Source organism: Haliaeetus albicilla, chromosome 6 (assembly GCF_947461875.1).
Source record: "Haliaeetus albicilla chromosome 6, bHalAlb1.1, whole genome shotgun sequence".
In the NCBI taxonomy this organism is placed as follows: domain Eukaryota; kingdom Metazoa; phylum Chordata; class Aves; order Accipitriformes; family Accipitridae; genus Haliaeetus; species Haliaeetus albicilla.
The window spans coordinates 37,608,892-37,632,440 of NC_091488.1; the positions used below are offsets into that span (position 1 = coordinate 37,608,892).

General features: G+C 40.3%; 1 long non-coding RNA gene across 1 annotated transcript in view; it reads left to right on the forward strand.

Annotated features, from left to right (window-relative positions):
* Positions 1–554: 554 nt before the first annotated feature.
* LOC138685707 (uncharacterized) overlaps positions 555–23,549 on the forward strand; it is a 68,247-nt gene continuing 45,252 nt past the window's right edge. The window contains exon 1 of the long non-coding RNA XR_011325097.1: positions 555–592. This is a non-coding gene — a long non-coding RNA (uncharacterized lncRNA). The remainder of the gene's footprint in view (positions 593–23,549) is intronic.

A 23,549-nucleotide genomic window follows, 5' to 3' on the forward strand; every position in this document is an offset into this window, starting at 1 on the left:
CTGCACACGAAGGCTGCAGGAATTAATTGATTTAGACATACAGGCTGCCTTTGAAAGCCTGAAACATTATTAAAATGAACCACGAACCACTACCCGCCAAAGACATGACCAGCTAACCACTGCACCCTCTGTGACAGTGCTTTACGGAATCACTGCAATTACTTCCAACCTGCAAGGATTAAGGAGGCCAAGCAGAGTTTTCTATTCAGCAAATTCATTTTCCACTTTATCCCCAAATTGTATCCCTCTTCTTGCTTTTGCTCATCAGCATTCAGTTTCTAGCCAAGGTGCCTGTGGGATCTGCCTGGCTGGCCCGGGGTGAGACTTTAAGGGGCTTCCCAGGTTTTTAGTATCCATTTTTAACTTACTTGGGGCCAAAGACCTTTCCGCTAGCCGCGTTGTCAGAGCACGAATTCATGCTGCTATTTTTAATGTCTGTAGAGCAATTGTATTTCCCTGGGGCTCCTGGAGGCATTTATCCATCTTAGGCTTCCTTCCACAAACCACTATTCAAGCACCGGTTTCGAAATGGCAGCTGGCCGTGGCAGGCGCCGATTCACTGTGCTTTAGTCGTGACTGTTGCTTCACACTTGTAAGTAGCACCGTACTGAAGGTTTCTTTTTTCCCCTAATTGCTTCCAGCTCACCCCTGCACAGCAAGAAAATATTTCTGTGCCTTGTTGATCTTCTGGATTGTGCAGATATTGTACCATTGACTTTAGTACCATATTTTCTCTGCCTTCAAGCTATTTTAGTATTTTTCACTCTTCTCTTTCCTTCTGCTTCAAAGCTCTGCAGTTATGCTTTGTTGGACAAGTCACATTGCAGGGAGAGTTAAAGTAAGTGGCTGGCAAAGATGTGTATCTTTTATATAAAGTAAGCGTAGCAAGCCAGCATGTTGCTTTAGCTTTCACATGTGCATTTACTGTTAGCAGTAGTTAAAATAGTTTGGGATGGACTATTTCAAATGTTTTGTGATTGAATAGAAATATTTTGTAGGAAAAAGCAGTTCAATCAATGTTCTGAATGGAAAAAACATTTTGGTTTTTTGCTTTTGGAACATTTGCTGTATTTTCTCTTAATGTTAACATTTTGATTCTGTATTGTTGTATGCATATTTTAAAGATTATTCTGTGTGTGTATTTGATAAAAATTTGGACAAACTAAGTGCTTTGATAAGCTTGTGCTACTGTTCCACGAATGTATTTTTCACCTTTTACATTATTTTCAGTGGGGAAAAAAAATCCCAAATTGTCATTCTTCAGTCTGAAGGTACAGCAGGAGAAGGCACCCTGGTGCTATTTCTCATGGACTAGAAGCCATAGTGCACCAGCGTGTCCTGGCACACAGCTCTTGAAGAGTATTTTAGATTTACCTCATTCCATTGAAATCTCTAGAAAATTCCTGCCCTTTTCTCCGTTAACCAAGACTACAATTTCAAAACACCACAATGTTCTAGAAAGGTATAGCAATATAAAAATGTGAGGATATTTTATTTAATAGTAAAGTGGCTTGAGGATAGATAGACTGATGTAACTTGACCATCATTAGTCTAGCACTCCTATACTCTATGACATTTAAGCTCTGATAATTTATATTTTTCTTTCCCAAAGTCCAAACTGAGAGGTGTTTCAGGGATTCAGTCATACTCTGTTGTAGACCACAGTTTTACATTTTACCTGAAGCTCTTTATTTTCTCTTGGTAAAGACTGGAGAAGGGATTTTAAAATGATGAAACTCAGTCTGGGCTTTTCTAGGCAAAATATTTCCATATTTTTCCAGTCTTGTATATATAGTATTAAAACTCATCCAGAATTCAGGAGGAATAGGAAGCAGGAAACAATCTTCCAGCAAAATTGTTTTTGTAATTGCCAGCACACCTTTCGGCATGTGAGGGGAATTGAGATGTTGTGACAAACTTCCATTTTGCTTTATCCCCCAAAGGGCCGTCTTAGGCTAGCCTTATACACAAATCTGGATGAGTTTAATCAGAGACGAACTTTTGCAACATGTTAACTCAACAGGCATACTTCACGATACTTCGCGATACTTCATACAATTCATGATTACTCCTTTGTCACTCTAAACATGAACTGCCTCATGTTAAACTTCCACGCATAAAATCAGTTATCTCCAATTTTGTCTGCAGTTCTACATAACAATTCAATCCTTTTCAGAGGAATTTCAGGGATTTTATTCAAAATTAAATTATCTGGGTGGATTTTTGAATGGCGAGGAAGGTATCTGTGTGATCTTTTGACTCTCCACAGAGTTGTAGGAAGAACTCAGACATTTTGCAATCAAAATATTATGTTGAAATATTGCAGACAGTATTACACTATTTTGGCGAGACCTTTATTAACGTGTGCAGTGGCTTTTATACTCAGATGTTTAACTGGATTTCAGCGTATCAATTCACCTGGAGCTTTTAATAATATCTTAGAAATGTTATTTTATTATTTTGTAATTTGTCATGGTTTAACCCCAGCCAGCAACTAAGCACCACGCAGCCGCTTGCTTACTCCCCCTCAATGGGATGGGGAAGAGACTCGGAAGGGTAAAGGTGAGAAAACTCATGGGCTGAGATAAAGACATTTTAATAGGTAAAGCAACAGCCGCGCACACAAGCAAAGCAAACCAAGGAATTCATTCGCTGCTTCCCATGGGCAGGCAGGTGTTCAGCCATCTCCAGGAAAGCAGGGCTCCATCACACCTAACGGTGTCTTGGGAAGACAAACGCCGTTAACTCTGAACATCCCCCCCTTCCATCTTCTTCCCCCAGCTTTATAAGCTGAGCATGACACCATATGGTCTGGAATATCCCTTTGGCCAGTTGGGGTCAGCTGTCCCGGCTGTGTCCCCTCCCAACTCCTTGTGCCCCCCCAGCCTGCTCGCTGGTGGGGTGAGGTGAGAAGCAGAAAAGACCTTGGCTCTGGGTAAGCACTGCTCAGCAGTAACGAAGACATCCCTCCGTTACCAACACTGGTTTGGTCACAAATCCAAAACATAGTCCCGCACAAGCTGCTATGAAGAAAATTAACTCCATCCCAGTCAAAACCAGCACATCATGTTTAGGAATTTTTAATTAAAGATTTATTCAAATTACTTTTTAACATTGTTAACACAGCTCTCGTTCTGTGAATGATAAGACAGAGATAAGGAAAAGATAGTTTTGTTATATTGATTGCTTACATTTTGTTGCAAGTAAATGCTCTTTAGCTTTTATTTCAGTCCTTAGTGCTTAGCAAGAACTTCTAATTAAGTCTGATACACGTGTGCATTCAATTCTTTTGGGGGTGTCCACTATATTAAAATATAGCATGTAGCCTTTGAATCCTTTTGAAAATGAGAATGCAATTTTTTTTTAGACATTTTGACTAAGGTTTCAGGATCTGATAATTGGTTGTAACCATTGCGTATTTTACAATAATAAATGAAATATAGCAGCTTTCACCTGGGAATTTAGAAATGGTTCATGAATTCTTAGTCCAATTCACACCGTTTGGTGGAAGTTGTTATTATCTCTGTTTTAACACAGGGACTGCAAATGGCAGAACAAAATTACTCTCCTTCCACATACTATTTTCACAGGTGCTGTCACCCCTAAATATTCCTTCTCCTCCAACCAGTTTCTGAACTGAAATAGTTTTCAGTGCAGAAAATTAAAGCGTTTCGCACACAGAAGTCAATGACTAAGACCATGCCCACTTTTGAAGGCAGCAGGAGGCCGCTTGAGTGGCTGGTTTCGTTGCCGCTGCAGTCGGTGCAGCTCAGATTTAGGCGCCGAGGGGCCAGCGCCCGATCTGCGTGCCCAAGCTGTGGGTGGCTGGGTGCTTACGGCTGCCCCGCGCCTGCTCATCGGAGCAGGGCAGCCCTGGCCATCCAGTGGAACTGCTCGTCCTGTGTGGGGCTTGCCGGGCTCAGCCTGTAAATTGCAGGCATCTCTTTCTGCACTTTGCTCCCTGTCTTGGTTTCGCGGACTGAATGGAGGTCAGGTGTTCTTAAACTGATAAAGAAGCTCTTAAGAGAGAAATTACTTGACCATCCATATGATGAATGGCTGAAGAGAGATCAAGAAAAGACGAGCTTCAGCTTGGCATCCAGTAAAAACACAAATGTGTGTTCTGTGCCAGACATCTGTGTTTGTTCCAAGGAAAGCCCTAGGAAAGAGGCTCTGGCCTTTCTCCACCTGGAAGCTATGAAAAAGACATGAGAACTCAGTTTGCTTTTTACGTAGTGTGTACTGTGTTACGTCCCAGGATACTGGAAGCTCTTAGAAGTGGAGCAGTGTATTTCCATTCAGACCCTGAGCTTTACTGATCACCAGGTGCACCATATAGTTTCCAAACCACTATCCTAAAGTGTGTCCTGGACAGTATTTCTTTTAGTATTTCTTGCCTTCTGGCTGGAAGTAGAGAGGGTATGCCCTCATGGCATTGCACTTCAGAACATTTACAAATACATGCAATTATAGTGTTCTCGAGGAATGTGTAATGCTCTCAGTATATGCAATTAAAGGTTCTCAGTGAATTCTGCAATTCCTTTAAAAATTCACAGCCCTTTGATGTGATACATGTCATGTTCCATGTTCATTGGAATACAGGTGAATATTTGCTTCCGATCCCTTTGTGCTTTCTTCTCTTAAAGATGAACATCACCTTCCTCTTCTTGCAGAAAGAAGACCTCTGGGTTGGTTGCTTTGTTTATTTTCTTGCTTGTTTTACAGTTAAAAAATCCAAATCTTGCCTATTCTGAAAAACTTCTTGATTGAGTGAGAACACAGTAAAATTCACGTCACAGATCATAGGGTGTTCACTTTAAAGTATACTTTGGTTTGGTTTTGCCAGCCTCTTATAAAGAAGTAGAAGAAAAATTGTCTTTGATAAAGCATCCCTTTCTTCAATTATCTCATGTAGGAATTCCCAGTTCACATCTCTTTATCATTCAAATGATTCATCTACTAGAAAGGTTTCAAGCTCATTTTTTTGTCTTTGTTAAATCACATTTTATTTCCCTTTGATATGAATGGAACCTTGAGACCTGGCTCGTGTTTTGGCAGCCTGTTACAATGCCTCTGGACAAATCAGGAAAATACCATAACGATTATTTATTTAACCATTTTTAAGGCATCTAGAATGGTTTGCTTAACCTTGAACATATAGAACATAAAGTAAAGATGTGCTTCAGGTTGCTAGAAGAGGAGCAAGCTTATAGTGAATTGGTAACTGCCCTCAAGAAAAAAAAAAGGATCAGCCTGGTATATGAAAAATGGTGGGGCTGAGGCAGGAGGAAACAAAGCAGATGATACTCCCAGTATTTTTTTTGCATATGACACCTCAGTAGATTCTGTTTTGCTCTACAGAAAGTGATGAATTTGAAAAGTGAGGATGTTCCCCAGATTCCAGCTGAGCTCTTGCAGCCCCCCAGAGGAGTTCCAAATCAGGTTCTGGTTGAAGAAAAGACAGCTTAGCAATAGAAACAGAGCTGTAGCTGGGTGGACCTTATTCTCCAGTTTTAATGTATCCTGTGTAAAACTACCAGGCTATTTCCCCAAACATCCTTAATAAAGTGAAAAGTGGAGTTTTTCAGAAATTATTACATCAGCCCAGATTCTGCTGAGTGTATGTGTATGGGTTGTCACATAAGAAATCAATAGCTGTGCTGCAGTCATGGGACTGCTCAATGTATAAACATGTGCATTTGTTTTCTGAAATTCAGGATTAAAATTGGAGATGGAGACTGAGACGAAAGGTGCCAGTGAGTAATGGAACTGCACTAGAGTTTCATAAAATTGTAACATGTTTTGATGGACGTTTCAAGTGTTAATTTGGAAGGAAGCTAGATGTGTAAGTTCAAATGAGCTTGTAATATCAAAGAAAACTCATGCGCTGTACACAGCGTGGAATTACACATCTGCCACTGGGTAGGCGCTGCAGTGTGAATCTTTAGTAGGAAAGCCATAAGTTTGATGGAGGCAGCTGAAGGCTAGCTTGAGTCCACGATGACCATAACCTTGCTCACTGGCATTTGTCGACTTCTGTCAGCTGTCTCTGTGGCATTGACATAAACATGGCTATGTCGAGCTATAAACATAGCTCTGTACCAGTATAGTTTAGTTCACTTATTTTAGCTCTGAGAATGGCTGGGCACTGATAGCTGTAACAGACTAGTTCCTGGCATAGTCTTTTAAACACATTTTACAGTAATTTGAATATCTTGTCTATTTAAAGGCATTTTTTGCTTGATACAATTTTAAGTCAGGTTAGAAGCTACCAATTAGCTAACTTAAAAAAACCCCCCAAACTATAAAAAAACCCCCAAACTAACAACCCCAAACAACCCACCTCCTAAAATTCCAGGTGTGAATGACACACTTGCGGGATGTCTAGGCCAGATTCTTCTGAACCTGTACTCCAGTTATATACATGGGCATCCAGCCAGCATGCACAAGAAATTGCATGACTAGCTACAGTTCTGGCACTGATGCAGTAGGCGTGTATGCCCCCATGTAAAACAGCGGCCAAGATTTCTCCTCAGTTGCCTCAGTGTAAGTGTGGAATAGTTCCACCATCTTCAGTACCAAATCTAAAGCAGTGCAAAACAGATGGACACAGTTTCAGAGCTGCATTTCAATCAGAATGCTACCATTCTGAGTGTGAAAATGTTTTATTTGAATGAAAGGTGATATTTCTTAGAAAAAATAAGGTTTTATTTTAAACAAAATTATTATTAGAAATAATTATTTCGGAAATATTACCTTTGCCTGCATAGAGGCAAGTATATATATTTTAGTAATGTGTTTAAATTATGTCAGAAAGCACATTTTTGTAATGATTATTAGGGGTTACATGACATTAGTTATTTCATTATTCATATTTAATATTAACAATTTATTAAACTGTAATAAAAATACTCAGCCTCATCCATTGCAGGCTGAAAGTTAGGAGTGAAATGTTATCCCTGAAACCTATTAAAGGTGCAGAGCTAGGAGAATGTAAAAAAGAAAAGAAAGTTAGGATGATATTTCTGACAATCTAACGATGACGATGATAACAGAATACTATTCATTAGACCGTATTTTTATTTTATCTTCCTTTTGATTCATTAAAGGTGCCTAGCTGGTCTTTATGCTATGCCTGAGGTTGTGCTAAAATACAATGTGGAAAGGCGAGAAGAGTTCTCCGGGTATGCTACTAGAGTGAGACTTGGGTCTACCTTTTGTCTTGACCTTGTCAGTTGCCAGCTTGGTGACACATCACGTCTTTACACCCGTGCTGAACTCACGCTTTGGCTGGTTTGCCTATTTTGACTGTAAGCTCTTCAGAGCAGGATCTTCTGCTGGCTTGCAACAAGAACAGCTGGGTTATGTGCTTGGTAACTGCAGCTCTTGTTTCTTGAACACTTCTACAATGCAAATAAAAATAGTCACATTAGTAAGTATAAAAATTATGTATTCAGAAAAACCCAGATCCCAGCAACACCACCTCATCTCCAGCTGCTGTCTTCCTGCTCTCTAGTACACTCCATAGTTGCCATCCCAACTCAACATCGATGGCTCCCTTCTGCAGTGAAGTCTGCAGTTCTCTGTTCTTCAGGTTTCTGCTTCCCACTAAAGCTGGATTTTCCTGGCCTCTGAGCATGTGGAGCAGGGGCAGAGGAGGGAGGGTTGAGCTCTTTGGAAATCGAGTCCTGTATTCTGCACGGTGTTTTGCAGAGTTGGTAAAGGCAACGTTTGTTGGACTGAGCAAAGACATAAATCTGCTAGTCAGGGTCTGTTGTTGGAATTGTCACCTTAGCTCTCTCACTACTCATTCTAAATTAAAAGATGATCAAAAGGGAGGTGGTAGTCTCTGCAAAGGCCAGATTAAATATTGGTGCATGTGTATGAGCTGGAGAGCAATTGGTCTTTCCATGATATTGTTAGAACAAAAATGTTGACTCCATTTTTTCAATGTGGATAATAGTGCCTAACTTTTCTGTAGCAATTTGGAGGGGGCAGGGGGGCAGAAGTCTCAGTCCTTCACAAAGGAATTTGTTAGCTTTACCTTAATTTTGCAGCTGGTGACCACAGTATGCAGAAGGGAAGTGATACACCTTAACGATTACATTAGAATGGGGAAAGTAGGGCATAAATCACCTGGGTCCAGCCCATTGCATTGTCCTTTAGATCAGAAAAAAGGCATGACTTGAGGGTCAGTCTTATGTCTAAAACACAGTGCATTGCTTTGAAAAAAATGAGTTATTTTTTCATGCTGAAAATTTCCAAAGCTGGCTCTTTAGAACAAAGGCTAAAAATCTGCCATGTTACATAGGCACTGTCATGGCAAGTAGCTTCCAAACTTCAGGGGTTATTTTTGCTTGGTTTTATTTTATGAGATTGTGTAACAATGAGGAACTCACAAACTGAAATTAATTGATATTTATTCCTGGAAGTAGTATTAAAATCAGCTCACAGGGACATAGACCAGGGACAGGGAGAAGCCAGGAAGCCTAACAGCGCTCAAGATCAAAGCTTAGTTGTGCTTGTGCCCAGGATCTTGCCGTGACCTATGGTGCGTCTACTCCTCAGAAAGAAAAAGGATAAACACCTCTGCCATTTCTGAAAGTACTGTGGCTAGGAAAATTAGATACATTTCATTTCCATCTCTATTAAGCTATGTTGACAAACCAGACTATTGGCCATTTTTGTGGAGGATTAGTAATTAACTAGGTAGGCTAATTATCAGAACCACTCTGTCCTCCCAGGAGAAAACGATTAGAAATCCATTTCCACATATTATTTAAAATAAAAATACTGCACAAAGACAGATTTTATTGGCTTGGCCAGTGGTTTGCAAATGAATCCTAGGGTACAATGCGTTGCTGTTTGAAGTTGCATTTGGTGGCTTTTAATAAGATCCCACTGTTTATGGATCAGATGGAGCATAATCTGTTTATTTACTTTTTCCTGTGCAAAGCGTCCCTTTAATGCCAGTCTGCTGAGACTGGCAGAGACACAGTTGCATCATTAGAGCAAAGGTGCCAAAAGGGATGTTTGGCTCTTTCAGATCTCCAGCTCTTCAATCCCATTTATGCCAGCAGGCAATATTTATTAAATACTCTGAAAACCAATTCAGTCGATTTAAATTACACTGGCAGCATAAAATTGTGTGATTAGCAGAGAGAGCTGCGGGTCTGAGCAGAGGACAGGTTACAGGAATCCTTAAAGTCTGATTGCTGTGCTAACTGCAGGTCTCAGCACCTCGCTTTAGACATGCCTACCTGAATGGGCCCAGGTAGATCAGAGCTTGTGGTCCTCTGCATTGTCTGGATGAAAACCAGCTCTGGTTCCGACCTTGTGGAGATGTCCTGCCTGTGTGTCTTGGTCTGAAGCGCAGAGGCTGCACCGCTGGCTGAGGAGAGCTGCCCACTTTATTGCAGGGGTCCTCCAGGGCTGGTGTAGGGTGGGGTGGGGGGTTCTCCTGTAAGTCTCTGTTCAGGTACAGAATAGGACCTTTATTACCATGGAGGAGAGACTATGTTCCTCTCCCTCCTGTGGTAGAGTAGCTGATGGGGCTTTGTACCTCCTGGAGTTCTAGCTGCCATTCAGTGCTCTTGTAATGATGGGCAGAATCACGCTGGAAATATTTTTCAAAGGCTTGGAAGAGAAATGGCTCTCTGTGTTGCTTCATGTCCTTTAAAAGTGTTGCTTTTCACTTTTAAGGAAGAAAATGCAGCTTGTTGCTGCTCTTGAAGGCATCATTAATCAGGTCTGACTGAATGCTCATCAGTTTAGTAGATTTATGTGTATTTATTGTCATTGTAACATTTCATGTGCAGTTACATCCATTACATGGAGTCTGTGCAAACCGAGGCAGATGCAGATTCAGGGCTCGTTGGGTGTATTTTTCCTTTGCTGAGTCAGGGGCAGATTTTATGCAGCCGAGCCAGAGAGTCTGGGCTGGTTTTATAAATTAAGATGTATTTAATATTGACAGTGTTTGAAATAAGGGCACAAACTGAAATAAGAATCCAGTTCTGCTCAGCATTGTATGAGTACATGGTAAGAAGAGTTTTACAGACTAAACAGGTATCTAGAGGGGAATGTTCATTTGGGAAAATTCACAGAATAACCAAGAGTTGTGTGCAACATCTCACCGCAGATTGGTTGCAAATGGTGGCGTGAATGCATAACTCCTACTTTCTGGGGCTGTTCCCTTGTTTCTCTCCAGCTCTTCCTGCCAATACAGAGTTATCGTACATACATGGATACACAGATGCCACAGTGCACTGCAAAGCCAGATCTTCAGCTCATTAAAAATCAATGCTTTTTCACGATGCCAAAAGAGCTATGCTGATTTACTGTATATGAGGACTTGTCACTTTGTTTATGTTAAAGATTTCTAGTATTTGTAAGATACAGAACTCTAAAGTCAGGACTTTCAGAATTTCCTGCCTAATTTATGCATTAAATCTATACATAGGCTGAGAAGTGTATGGCCTGATTTTTGACGAGTGATTCCACTGGAAGCAGTGGTTGCCTGAATCCTTTGTAGCTCAAATCACTCATGTCATCACCTACACATGAAAGTGGGTGTTTAACTTCAGGCCACCTAGTTTGAAAAATTTGTCTCAAGTATTGCTGTTGGCTGCTAGACATTTCAGTGTAGCCAAACATTCCTGTTGCCTTTGTTCAGTTCACCCATCCATCCTTCTGAGTTTTCTTCGTTATGGTGCGTAGCTCTTACATTAGTTTGACCTTGTGTAAACAGATAACCTTTGTGAAATTTGGTTTAGCCTTTCCACAGGTTCAGAATAGGAATGGATCAGGTTCTATATTGGGGTCTTTATCCCACTGGACTGTTGCTAACTTGAATGGTACAGGACAAATCACCTGTAAAAGTAAATTGGCAAAAATGCCCTCATTGAATTAAGCATAATGTTCTCAGGCTGGTTCTCATTCTCAAGTTGGCTTACTTCTAAAATCAGCGTATTTCTGAGAATAGTTACTTTCAGCTCAGTTGCCGACATCCTTTAATTTTCAACAGTGCTTTGAAATGACCTCACAAGGTGATATAATAACTTTTTACAAGGAGATCTGGAGACTGTAGGAACATGTCGGGCTGGTATTTCGCTTACATCTGGATGTACTGTGTGACATATTAACACCGCAGACACATCTGCTATTCCTAAGGGTCTGAGGAAACTTCAGTCTCGGGCAGATGCAATATGCAGGGTTGACAGAGCAGACAAAGAATCACCGCAAGTTACTATAGCAGGTGAGAGATGGATGCAGGGGAATTGAGCAGGGCTTATCGTGGTGCTGCGTGATGTGCAAAGCAACATAAAGCATGTGGCTGTGTTTAGTGACTTAGAAATAAGGCATAGACAATGATGCACTAAATACATATCCTGAATATAAAGGAGTGACTGTTTATGGCTTAACTTCTGTCACTCTCCCAATAGCTTGAAGTCTGGTTCACAGTGACTGTACCTCTATAAATACCTCTGTAATTCCACTGAGCTTGATCTCATCTATGAGACCAAAAGGGTCATTGAAAACACGAGCAGTTGCCAGCCAAGTCATAGTTTTACCTAGAAGTTCTGAAACACTAAATCGACAGAACCAGTAATATTCTGTGGGGTTTTGCATTTGTTTTGTTTTTAAACTCCTAAACGTTTGTTAGATGCAGCTGACAGATCTGGCAAGGTTTTGAACTCTGGAAACAGCTTTTGGTGTCCATCATTTATAGTCATGTAACTAATCAGTATCACCTGCATTTTTTTTAATAACCAACTTGCTCCTCCTTTTTGAAAACTTGTTGAGAGTTTTCTTTTCAGTTTGAAATGTAAATTATCTGAGGTAGAGACTACTCTTTCTGGTCTCTGCTTGTGTCATGGTTTCTAGTATCCTTAATAAGCAATAAAATAAGAATCTTTTCTCCCTTGTTCTCCTCTTTCTTGGTCTTGTGAAAATTCTTATTCTATACCTGATGATTGCAATTTGACTTGACCATTTACTTACTTTATTTTGATCATTATCTTCCTACTGTGATCTGTCTTCATTTTTCTTTCGCTTCAAAGCTGCCTAACATCGAATGAGAAGAATAGAGCAATTAACAATGGCAAGGTAGTGCATTATCACTTACAACAAATTGAGTTGCTCATTTGAGTGGTTTTGGTAGCCACCAGTTCAGCACCTATGTACCTGCGAACCATTTCTCACTAACACCTGAATGCCGAACTGTCTGTAGGTATAGGCAAAAAATAGACAGTTACCTGAGATAACAGATTGCTCTGGAGCAGTCGTGTGGTCATGATCTTCTTTCTGATAGCTCTGCCTGTGCTAGAGCACTGCAAAATCAGGCTGGGGCTGATCAAGCTGCAGCTTTTAATGAAGCTGAAGATAGGGTGGTTGATAGGCTGGGGGGCAGCCCCTCTTGTCGGAGGCGAACACAAAGCTTCTCCTCTTCCCCAGACAGCGAAAAGAGCACCAAAAGCAAATCTGCAGAGCTCGTAACACTGGGTCTCTCATCCAGTTCTGTCTGCATCTCATCCTTCCAACATCAGGGGAATTACAGCTTTGTCTTGATCCAGACAGTCGTTTCTCTGATTCAGCTTTTCTTATGCTGCTGAGAAGCCTCAAGTTTGAGGAGAAAACTTTCCAAAGCTCCTTAGAAACTCAAGAACATGAAAATCACAGCTATTTTTCAGTGAAATGAGGCCCTAAATCCTTCAATCTTTTGAAATCTCCTCCCTAATACATAAGTTCAGTTAAACCACAGTAATATAGCCTTGCGGTTTTGGCAGTCTGCTTTCAAAGTTCACCCACCACTGAAAATTTTCTTACAGGAGCAGTCATGACCACAGGTTGGACCACGGTGTCTGCAATTTAGGGAAGTTATTCAGAGAAGAAAACTAGGTGTGCTGTGGGCTAACTCTGCTCCCCTCGAAGGCAGTAATACAGTCGAATGGAGCTCCTTTGCATATCCTGAGTACTTTTCACATATATAGTGCACTAACAAAGTGATGGTTTGCAGATAAAGCAAAGATGTGAGCCTTTCCTCTAATGGCTGACCTCAGCAGTGAGGAGATGATCTTCTCAAGTCCCATGTAGGAGAGCTGAAGCATGACATAATTTGAGTAGATGCTGGCAACCAGCAGTTGTAGCATCAAGAGAGAGGACCAACGGGATGTGCCAGGAGGCTGGGTCCAGCCCCACGCGCTGCGCCAGCAGAGCTTTGTGGGAGGAGGCACTTTCTTTGGGTACCATCACATCTGTTCTGACTTACTGTACCAGAAATACCTGCTCATGCTGGTGATAGGGGGATCTTCCTTTCTTCAGAGGTGACTTCTCCTCAAAGGCTGCATTCATATTGATGGTCCAGGGCCTGTTTTCTGTCTCCTAGTCCAAATGACACAGCACATGACAAAATTCTCTCTCTCTCTTTGGACTCATATTAGGCAATATTGGCAGGACTGCAGCCATGCTGCTTCTGCATGTGCTGTATCTGCACCTAATTATAAGTTAAGTTTTATTTTTGACAGCTGCCAATCTGGCACATTGTAAAAAGCTAAATTTAAATGAAAAGGTGAAGAAAGAATCATCTCTGAGAACTTGCCAATAAAGACATGTTGCTCTGCATTTGTAGCATTTGTGGGGGTATGTCCAGTACTGTGTAATGGCATGTTAGCTATGAGGCAGTAGCAAAATATGGGTAGCCTTTCAGCTATGCAAGTATAACAATTTTGGTAGAAAAAGAGAGAAAGCAAGGGATTGGAGGTGGTTTTAGGATCAACTGTCTAGAGGCAACAGGGTAACATTTAATTTCCTAAACTACATTGATCCAGCTTGCTGAAAATAAGTCAAAGAAGGGATAATTTTCACATTTCATTGAAATTATAGGAAGACCTTGTAAATTAATTTATTGGTAGTCAGGTAAAGTTTAATTACACTAAGCAAAGAGAAGGTGGCATCTTTCTCAGTACTGCTCCCCTGTGGGTAACTTTCAGAAACAGATTCAGAACATCGTTAATTCATAGACTCTTGAGACTGAACTGGCTCTGTGACCATTTATAATCCAGTTAACAAGAAATAAATAAACAAACACACAAACAGATTCCAAGCCCCATCCAAATTGTCAACACAGACCAAAAAAATGCATTAAAGTTTAACTCCCATAAAGTTTTCTTTAATGAAGAGGATGCACTAGAGTAAATGCCACAAAATTGCTTCTTTTAGCAAACTGTAGGTATTAGCATATTTAGGATTTGAGATTTTTTCTGAAGCACCTGATAGTCCCCAGTATCTTTCCAATCAACTCCCTGTTATTGTTCTCCTTGTGTTTGCAAAACACAAACAAGAAAATGAAAAGCATTACAACATTTCATCATATGCAGCAGGATTTAAAGATGCTTTGAAGAAATTGCACCTCATTATCTGGAAATACAGCTATCCAGTCTGAAAACAGCCCAAGATGATAGAATGCAGCAACTTGTCTATTTAGACACACAAGCAACCGTAAGTTTATTTCCCTAGTGCTCTGTTCTCCATTGGTTCCCCACTGAATACAGAATGAACTTTAAGATTTCTGCCTTATGTTCAAAACTCTACAGAGGATTTGCTGGTTTTTTTCTTAGCTGTAATAGGGACCTACTATATTAGGTAGTTTGCAAAGTCATACCTGGACAGTTCCTCCCCTGGCACCATTGAGGAAACAAAATAAGAGGACTAGATTGAGTGATGACTTTTGGGCAAGTTCACAAAACAAGCCGGGAATGGAGCCAAATCCTGTGACATTCACACTAGTTTCATAGCAGCCAAATCACACTGGCTGCCAAAGCTACTCAAGTAAGCACATCTTTCTCTGCAAGCATCATCTCTTATAAGAACTTCTACCATAATACTGAAATTTCTGATCTCAGGATGCAAAACAGGATATTCTTCTATGTCATTTGCAAAATTTATTTTAGCAAGCAATTAGAATATTAGCCCGGGAAGATGAGTCAGACATGCTTGCTCTTTTGATTCAGCTTTCCAACAACCAACACATTTTTCCAAATCTCAAGCCTAAGAAGGAGAAGAAAGAAGAAGAAAAGATGCAGGAGAAAAACATTATTTCCTTAAAAATCGTCCGGCATCTAGACAGCACAGAGTTGAAAGTAATACGCACAACTAGATTAATAGGAAGGAACATGTGGGACAAAGTTTTTTTAAATATTACTTATTGTTCCTAGAAGGTGTCATCTGGTCATCTTGAAACTCTTTTACATCCTATCTTCTCCAGTTTGAAACTTGAACTGGAAAAGCTTCCTGTTTACCTCTTGGGTTTGTGTTTAGATTTGATGTATGCATCCACATCTGCATCTGCATGCCCATGTGGGCTGATAGCCGCTTGGAGGCCTCCTTTTTCAAATAGGTTCCCAGCTCAATGGATCCATACGCAAACTTGTTTTGCAGCTGTACTTCTAGAAGAAGACCTAGGAGATCGACTTGTTAGTTGCTGTAAATTTGGTCAGCAAAGGTTTGCTGAACAGACACTGGGCATCCTTCCCATGTGCCCTGGACAATACACAGAACCCAGATTATGTGGTGCAGCCTTCACCATTGACACAGGGGCTGCATCTATCTCAGTGATTGTAGAAAAGTATAAATATTTGTCTTCCATAAACTACATTAAGGAGGTAAATGCTTACCTTAATTATGAATGAAGTGCAGCAGCTGAGTGTCTGGACAGGGGTACTTTTAAAGGGATGTACACTTAAATGTGTCTTTGTTTGAAGCGTCAACCTCACTGTTACTTATCTTTTTTTATTAACCAGCTACCTATGTTGCCTAGGTGCGTTGATGAGCTAGTACTTCAAAAATAAAATAACTTTGATTATAATCCATATTGCTATTAATAAAAAAACACATTTGACTGAGACAAAGCTTGGATCACATGAATATGTAACTGTATTATAACAGATCTGCCAAGAGATTTGCAGGATTGTAGACAGAAGATGAAGTAATTAATTAAGGAATTACATCCACAAGGTGAAAAGTCCCTAAAGATAAGTATTTCAAGAGCTATTTTAGGGAAAGGATCTAGAGTTTCTGCATCTGAATAATTTTATGCAAATCTTCAGTGACAATGCTTGTGTGTGTGTGAATGTATTTTCCCTCTTGCATAAGTGCTCTCAATTCTGGGGTCTCGGATTTTTTGTGACAGACCCTGAAAAACTCAGAGGCTGTTCCTACATGATGCTCTTCATCAAAAGTAGCCTCATACACATCAACGGTATACCAGCAGTCAATGTGCCGAAAAGTTACAGGTGAGGACCTTTCAGGTGGTGAAGATCAGGGTGGATGTTTGCTCAGGGAAAGAAGGACTGAAGAAGAGTGTGTAGGACGCGGAGCCCTTGCTAATGCTGAGAAACGTCATCTCTTACCAGAGCTCTGCTTAAAGACCCCTTTAAATCACTAGAGCAGTTTACATAAAAAATCTAACCCAAGCTCACGGAGAACAAGACCTACCAGACTGAGCTTTCTGGACTTGTGCAATAACCAGGTACCATATTTTGATGTCAATTTGACACAAGTTGCTCCAGTTCTGTGTGGTGCTTCCTATTCTTTAGTTGTGCCGGTGTGAGAAAAAGGGATTAAACCCCATTTTTTTAGTGCATGGGTATCCTCTCCTCCTATGAGTTATTTTGAAATATGCTATTTGTATTTTTCACATGATTAAATGTTTGGCTTAAGACATCTGATATATCTTGTAGTCTGCACACAGACACACACACACACTGTAATCTCATGTCATACATATACAAATGTTCTCATTATTGTTTCTATCCATTTTAATAGCTTCCATTGTTATTAGGAAAAATCCATATGTGCACTAGCAGTTGTGTTCTTAGTATATTTATTTTGTAAATGCTTCTCTTTCGTTTATTTATTTTGATTTTTAGAAGGCAAATAGATTTCTTTTAATTTGATGACCTCCCTACTATATTCAACATGCATCTTTCCACTCTTTTTTCATAGTAGATAATACCTTTTAGCCACCAAATTAGAATAATTCCACATTCTAGTCTATTTTAAGTGACACTAATAGTGAGCTATGGTTTGTTTTAGATAATGAGCAGGTTGAGAGGAACATTTTAAGAGGATTTTATACCATTTGTAAAGCAAGCAAGGGAACAAACACACTAATAAAATAGAACAAAAGATAAAAAGGAACAGTTTCCTGTTTTTCCTTTCACTAATTTCTGACAAGCTGAGTTATTTTATGCTTTTGTGCGTATTTCAGTGAAGGTTTCTGCTTGTTTAGGAAATAACTTTCTCTTGATCATGACATGGAAGAAGTAAGACAACAGAGACGGTGTATTTTGCTTAAACATGATATATGAAAGAACAAATAGTAGTGACCAAGCACTGCAATACTAGAAAGCAGAAAAAATAAATAAATGCAGTTTTTACAGGTGTCTCTTTTGGACATCAGAGACGTTAAAACATTTGCCTATCTTATGCACCTTTTGTATAAGATGTTTTTGGAGCACTGCTGCTGTTGATGGTTGGTTGATATTTGGTAATTTGCAGCACACCCAGGTGTGAGCCAGGAAGCACTGCTGTGTAACATGTCAGGGGGAAACACCTCCTTGGCATGAGCTCAGTGATCCAGGACCTGTGATCAAACCCAACCGAAACGGTTCTGTTAACAGAAAATTACTCTTGATTATGGTCTATATTTTCACACATTTTTAATGGAAGTTCCTGCCATCATCCCAACACACTTTTTTCATGCCAAATAGTGGAAACCCCGTTTTGGGCTTAAGGCCAGGGGTGGACTGTGAATGCAACATCTCCCCGTATCCCAGCCTACCTAGTTCCCTGCAGTCCTTCTCCCCAGCTGTACCTAATTCCTTCAGTAAGTTCTGGCATTTTTCCTGTTGGTGAGGGTGAGACAATCCACTCAGTCTCAGCTATGCAGCTCAGATAGCAAAAGGTGAATATTAAAATCCAAGTCGACAGCCACAGTCAGACAGTTTAGGGGGGCATTCTACAGACAAAATACATAGGTACAAAAGCCCAGGCAGGTTGTTTTCAACAATCCATGTAGCCAGCACTGCAACATGAGAGCATGAATTGCTGCAGACAGTCACCGAGGCACATCTTGTTCACCAGACTGTCATATCTAAATCCGAATCAGCTCCATAACACGGAATTGAGCTGTGCTGCCTCCTAACATTAATTGTAAATGGAGCTATTATGGAACCAGGGAAGCCATTACAATGGCTCTTTGTCTAAGTCATCAGGCAGCCTGTAAAACATGCCATGTTTATGATGGTAAGTGTCGTATGGCTGTAAGAGCTGTATATCATGCCTGTCGCTCTGGAGAGGCACCTGCTGGCAGTTCATATGCCAGCTTGTAAAAAAGGTATGCAGACAGTTTAGCTACAAAATCTTCCTTTTACATTTAATGAAACCAGTTTGAACTTTGGTCTGTGATCCTGCAAGTTAATAGTTAAAGAGGCTGTCCTTTTAAGAACATATGCAAGAAAAAGAAATCCTTTGCCCGATGCATAATTGGTTCAAGGACAGAAAATTTTGGGCCCATGCTACTCCTCAAAAGTCATGCTGTACCTAGATGTAAACCACCTTTTGGTGCTTTAAGCCCCAGACCAAACCCTACAGAACAGAATTACTGCTCCAAGTTTGCATGTAAGGAGAAGAGGTGGTGCAGTAAGCCGAAGATACGTATCCCCTGGCATATCATCGTCGGTAGTTCCAGCCTTCCGCACAACGTGCTTGCCTTTTGGCCCTCTGGTGATGAAGTGGATGGGCAACAGCCTGGCTGCTCTCTACCTCCCATCCTAGGACTTCTGTTGTGCGGCACAAAGAACGGGTTGCTTTACCTTGGATCTCTGCTCTGCAAGTATGCTGCTGGTGCTTCCCCTGTTCTTGCCCACCTTGGTTTTGCGGTCATGGCAGGATTCAGACCTAAGGGAGCCAGCAAACATGTTTGAGGAAAAGCTGTAAGTGTCCTTGATTTCTGTATTTCATGCAGAGGTGCTTGAGGACACATATAAATATCTGCAAGGAGTGTTTATGGGATGCATAAAGCTCTGTCCCTGGCTTTCATGCTCACTCATCCTTAACCCCTCTAGAATTAAGAGATATACATAATAAATGATTCATTATGAGCAATTACCTCTGGAGATTTTTTTAATCTTATCAAAGCATAGACTATGTCAATCATATGCAAAGTCTCAAATGGAATTACTTCTCATAATCAACCACTCTTAAGTTTGTATCTCATTTTTACCGTGTCATTTTAAAAGGCGATCTGATTCTCAGTGCCTCTTTTGCAAATTGAGAGAAAGAAATAATGTATTTTTAAATCCGTCTTCAGGACTCAGAACCATCAGCTGAACAGCCTGTGGAGTCTTAGGATTTCCAATAAACTTTCATCAACAGAAAATCAATCACTTCAGGGAAAGATATCTGTATCCCAGTGGTTGCATACAAACAGAAGAGAGGTAACACATACTAAATTAGATGCCTTATCATGTGGCACAGTAAGAATGGTGCTAATCTGCATAACTCGTTGCAACAATAGCCTGTGACACAGCAAAGTGCACTGTTAACTTTAATAAATAATTATATTTCTGAATGTACAACACATTACCAGATAGCTTTTGAGAAAAAGTAAGTAAAAGAAAAAAAGCCAGACTTTTGAGGCTAAAAATGGAAAAGACATGCAGTAATTATCAAGGTTCATGGAAAATGACTTGAAAGTTTCCATTGTGAATTTCTAATATGCATGTAGGGACCCTACTATTGAAAACTTGATGAAAAGTAGACAAAAAGGATTTTTAAAACAACATCAGGGAGCAAGTATGCAGCCTGAATTGCGCAGCTTCCATTAAAGGTAATGGGTGTTTCAGTCTGTATTTCTTGCATTGAAAATTTGCCCTTGATAGTCTCATTTAATCTCACCAAAAGAAATTTCAAACTTCAGACAGAAATGTGCTAAATATTACACTGTACAAGAACAACTGGGCACAGCCTTAATTTTGTTCACCTGCTCAGTCTGTAAGACCAATGCAGAGCACAGCCCCCCCAGACGGTATCGTCCAGGCTGGGAGCTGCCTCCTTGCTGACACATGCCCATCATTTCTTGCCCTGCTATCGGGTGATAACACAGCCCAGTGGCCCAGGAAATACTCTTGGACCTTTAGCTAGAGGCAAGAAGGAGAGGAGCGGTTGTACTTGACCTGGATGGCCGGTGCTGGGTATGGTACTTGGCCAGTTGCCGTGCAAGGTCAGTCCCACTCCAGTCAGCACGTGGGCTGGTGGCTGTGAAAGAAGAGGGGAAAGGCCCCAGTGAGAATTTGTAAAGGAAGAACCTCATAAGGTGGAAAAGCACCCTGGGGCCTTGGAAGGATGCTGAGGAGGTCTGGGAGACTGCACAGACTGCCAGTGAGTCACCAGCTGGAGACTTGTTTCCATTCAAGCCAGCAACTTCTAAATCTTTACACAAGAAGCGTAGAAGGCGGATATGTTAGAAGCTAAAGCAAAAATTTCCAGTCTTTTCTGGTGATTCCACTGGAGTTTTGTTTTTGCCCTGTGGAGGCATGGTGAACAGTAGTGCAAGAGTCACATTCAAGGGTAGTGCTGCGTTTTCACTGGCATGGAGCAGATCCAGGGATAGGGTCTGTTGAAGGGGAAATTGTATGGAGAGACAACTCCCTTGAGTCCCTGCAGAATAGAAACATTTTTCTCCTGCAAAATTCAGATATCATTATGGCTTAATATATATTTCTGCTCAACCTATAGACTATTATCACAATTGAAAAGGCTCCTATTGAGTTGGCAGGACTTTGAACCAAATGTGTTGAAGGCTTTATTCCTATGTAAAACTGTATGTATTCTGTGTACATTCATAAGGCACTGTTTACAGCCAGGTCCTACCTACGTCAAGACCCTCATTCACAAGAACACACAATGAAAACATTTGTAATTTTTCTAGCTTTATGTCTTTCTGGTGCCAGAACTCATAAAACTGGTACAAATCTTTTTTTTTTTTTTTTAATAAGCAAAGAGAGTTCATTTTTATTTGTGTCCACTCTCCCTGTAATAAAGCAATGTTTGAAACATTCCTGTTCATACTGTCAAAAAATAAAGTACAAAACCAAAACGGGCATGCAAAAGGTCACCAAATCTGCAAAATTTTAGTTTAAAATGTGTTTCCTTGGAAATTTATGAGCAGATCAAAACAAGGTGTCAGAATGATAATACGTGTGGGCCATTAACTTTCAGTATAGTAATGGTGCTCTAGCTAGATTTATATCTCATTTTTCAGTAGTTCATGTAAGCCTTGGCACTTTAAATAATTAAATCACAAAATGAAGAAACTAAGGTGGATGTGATTTTGACCTACATAAAAAAAATAATTTCTTTTATACAACATGAGTATGTCAGTGAGCAATCAGATAAGCCCAGCTCAGTCTGTTCTCAGTGCACACGGTGTGTTCCTACACGCACTGAGAGCAACATCAAACTCTGTGTCTTTTTAACAGATGTGATCTGGAGCCAAGATCCTGAGTAATGCAGGTGCAACTGGAATATCCAGTGATGAATTGGCCGCATGTATACGGATTGCCAGAACCTAATATTGGCAAGAGGAAAGAAAAGGTCCCACCTGCATTCTGTATGTGACAGGTGCGACTCAGTCTGTTGACTCACAGTAGCAAATGTCGCATCATTATAAACTCTGCCATGTTCTTTGTTAAAAAGAGTCTTCATGCAGTGCTTGCAGGGGAGGGAGGGTGCAGTACACAGGCTTTGCCATTTTCCTTTGTACTAAATACCTTCAATTCTATTCCGGCAAGGGCAGGACGCAAGGGGGTGGGAGGTGAAAGGTCACAGCAAGGTTTTAGATCCCAAAGTGGTGCATGTGGATACATGGTCTTAAGTCCTGGAATGACCAACTTCCATTTCTATATGTGTAGGACCATTTTCAGGAATCACAGTCTGGAAATGTTAGGAATCAGTGTTTCAAGGGGGCCTTTTAGGATTCCTTTGTAAGGACAGTGTATAACTAACTGCAGTTGGTGGTCAGATGAGTGGAGCACAAAGCATTGATGAAATGGAGTGATATTAAAAAGCCACTGTCTTGACAACTGTTGTTCATTGAAGGTCAGACTACACGAGGAAGCCTCTAACTTATGGACCATGTAGAAATGACTGTGCCTGCCATCACAAGAGTGCAGCGAGACGGGTCCTTACGAGTCCTTCTTGAAGAGTAGTACTTCCATATCATAGAGAAGAGGCATCCCACAGCCCTGTCACTTTTCCACTTTTTCCAGTAGCACTGGCAGGGAATGGAGAAAGAGAAAGACCTATTTCAAAGAAAGTCATATAATTCCCAGAACCTGGGTAGCTCCACATCATTCTCCATAGAGACCATTGCCTCAGATATGTATGTTAACTTGCTGTGTTCTGGTTATATTATTATTATTATTAATCTTGAAATTCTGGTCTCCTGTCTGGTGGATGATTATATTTTGACCCATAAATTACCCATTCAGTTCTAGTTTTCTGTGATAAGGCTGTTGAACAGTTGCCAAATTTCATACCAGAGGTGTCTGAACTGTAGTGGTAGATTAAATAATCCCCGCAAACCACATTGCTGTAAAGGCTTCTAAAGCATATTAGGACCTTTTAGGGATGAAAAACAATTGTAAACTGCAGTCATGATTATCATACAACACTTAGGTGTTATTGTAACAGAATGAAGAAAAAAAAAAGCTATGGCAACTGACATGATTTTGTGATGTGTTGATCTTTGGTAATAAACACAGCTGCTTTTTCATGTGTGAAGGTACTGAAATAGTGTCTGAATCAAGATTTAGTAAAATTTCATTGTCATCCTCTAGAGGTACTAGCTTGTATTTCTTATTTACATTTAACATTAATAAGGACCCAGAAGCAGAGTAAGTGAGAAATTAGTATCCCACGAGATATTCTAGAGTTTCCAAGTGTGCTTTTTTTCTCAATTACAATGAAAATCTGTTAGACTAGAAGTTCTGATCTATTTTATTCTGAAACTCTGAACAGCTTTATTTTAATGATGCTGAAGCAGACTATTATGTTAAACCAAAAGTCTTAGGAATAATACGTAAATAATATGAAACCTTAGAAATTAAAGGTAATAACAAAATGAAATTACATGCTTCCAATTTTTCAAAACACAAGGTTTCAATACGACTGAATCAAAGCTAAAGGTGAAACATGATTCAATATGATACTTTTCTCTCAATTTTGGGATGAAAATTGGCATGGTCTATTTTAATTCCACATTTCCCAATGTGAAACAGTTGTCTCGAAAACGCTTTTGAGCATGTATTATTTGTTAAGAAAACATGTACATTAGAATAAGTCTTTGCTTGGTTCCTTCACTCTAAGTAACAGTGCATGTTTGACTCTGCCTGGCAGTGACTGCAAGGCATTACTTTTGGCAGGTCTTCCTTACAGTAGAGGAGATACCTCTCAATCAAATTTCTGCCGGCTATGTGCCAGTATCA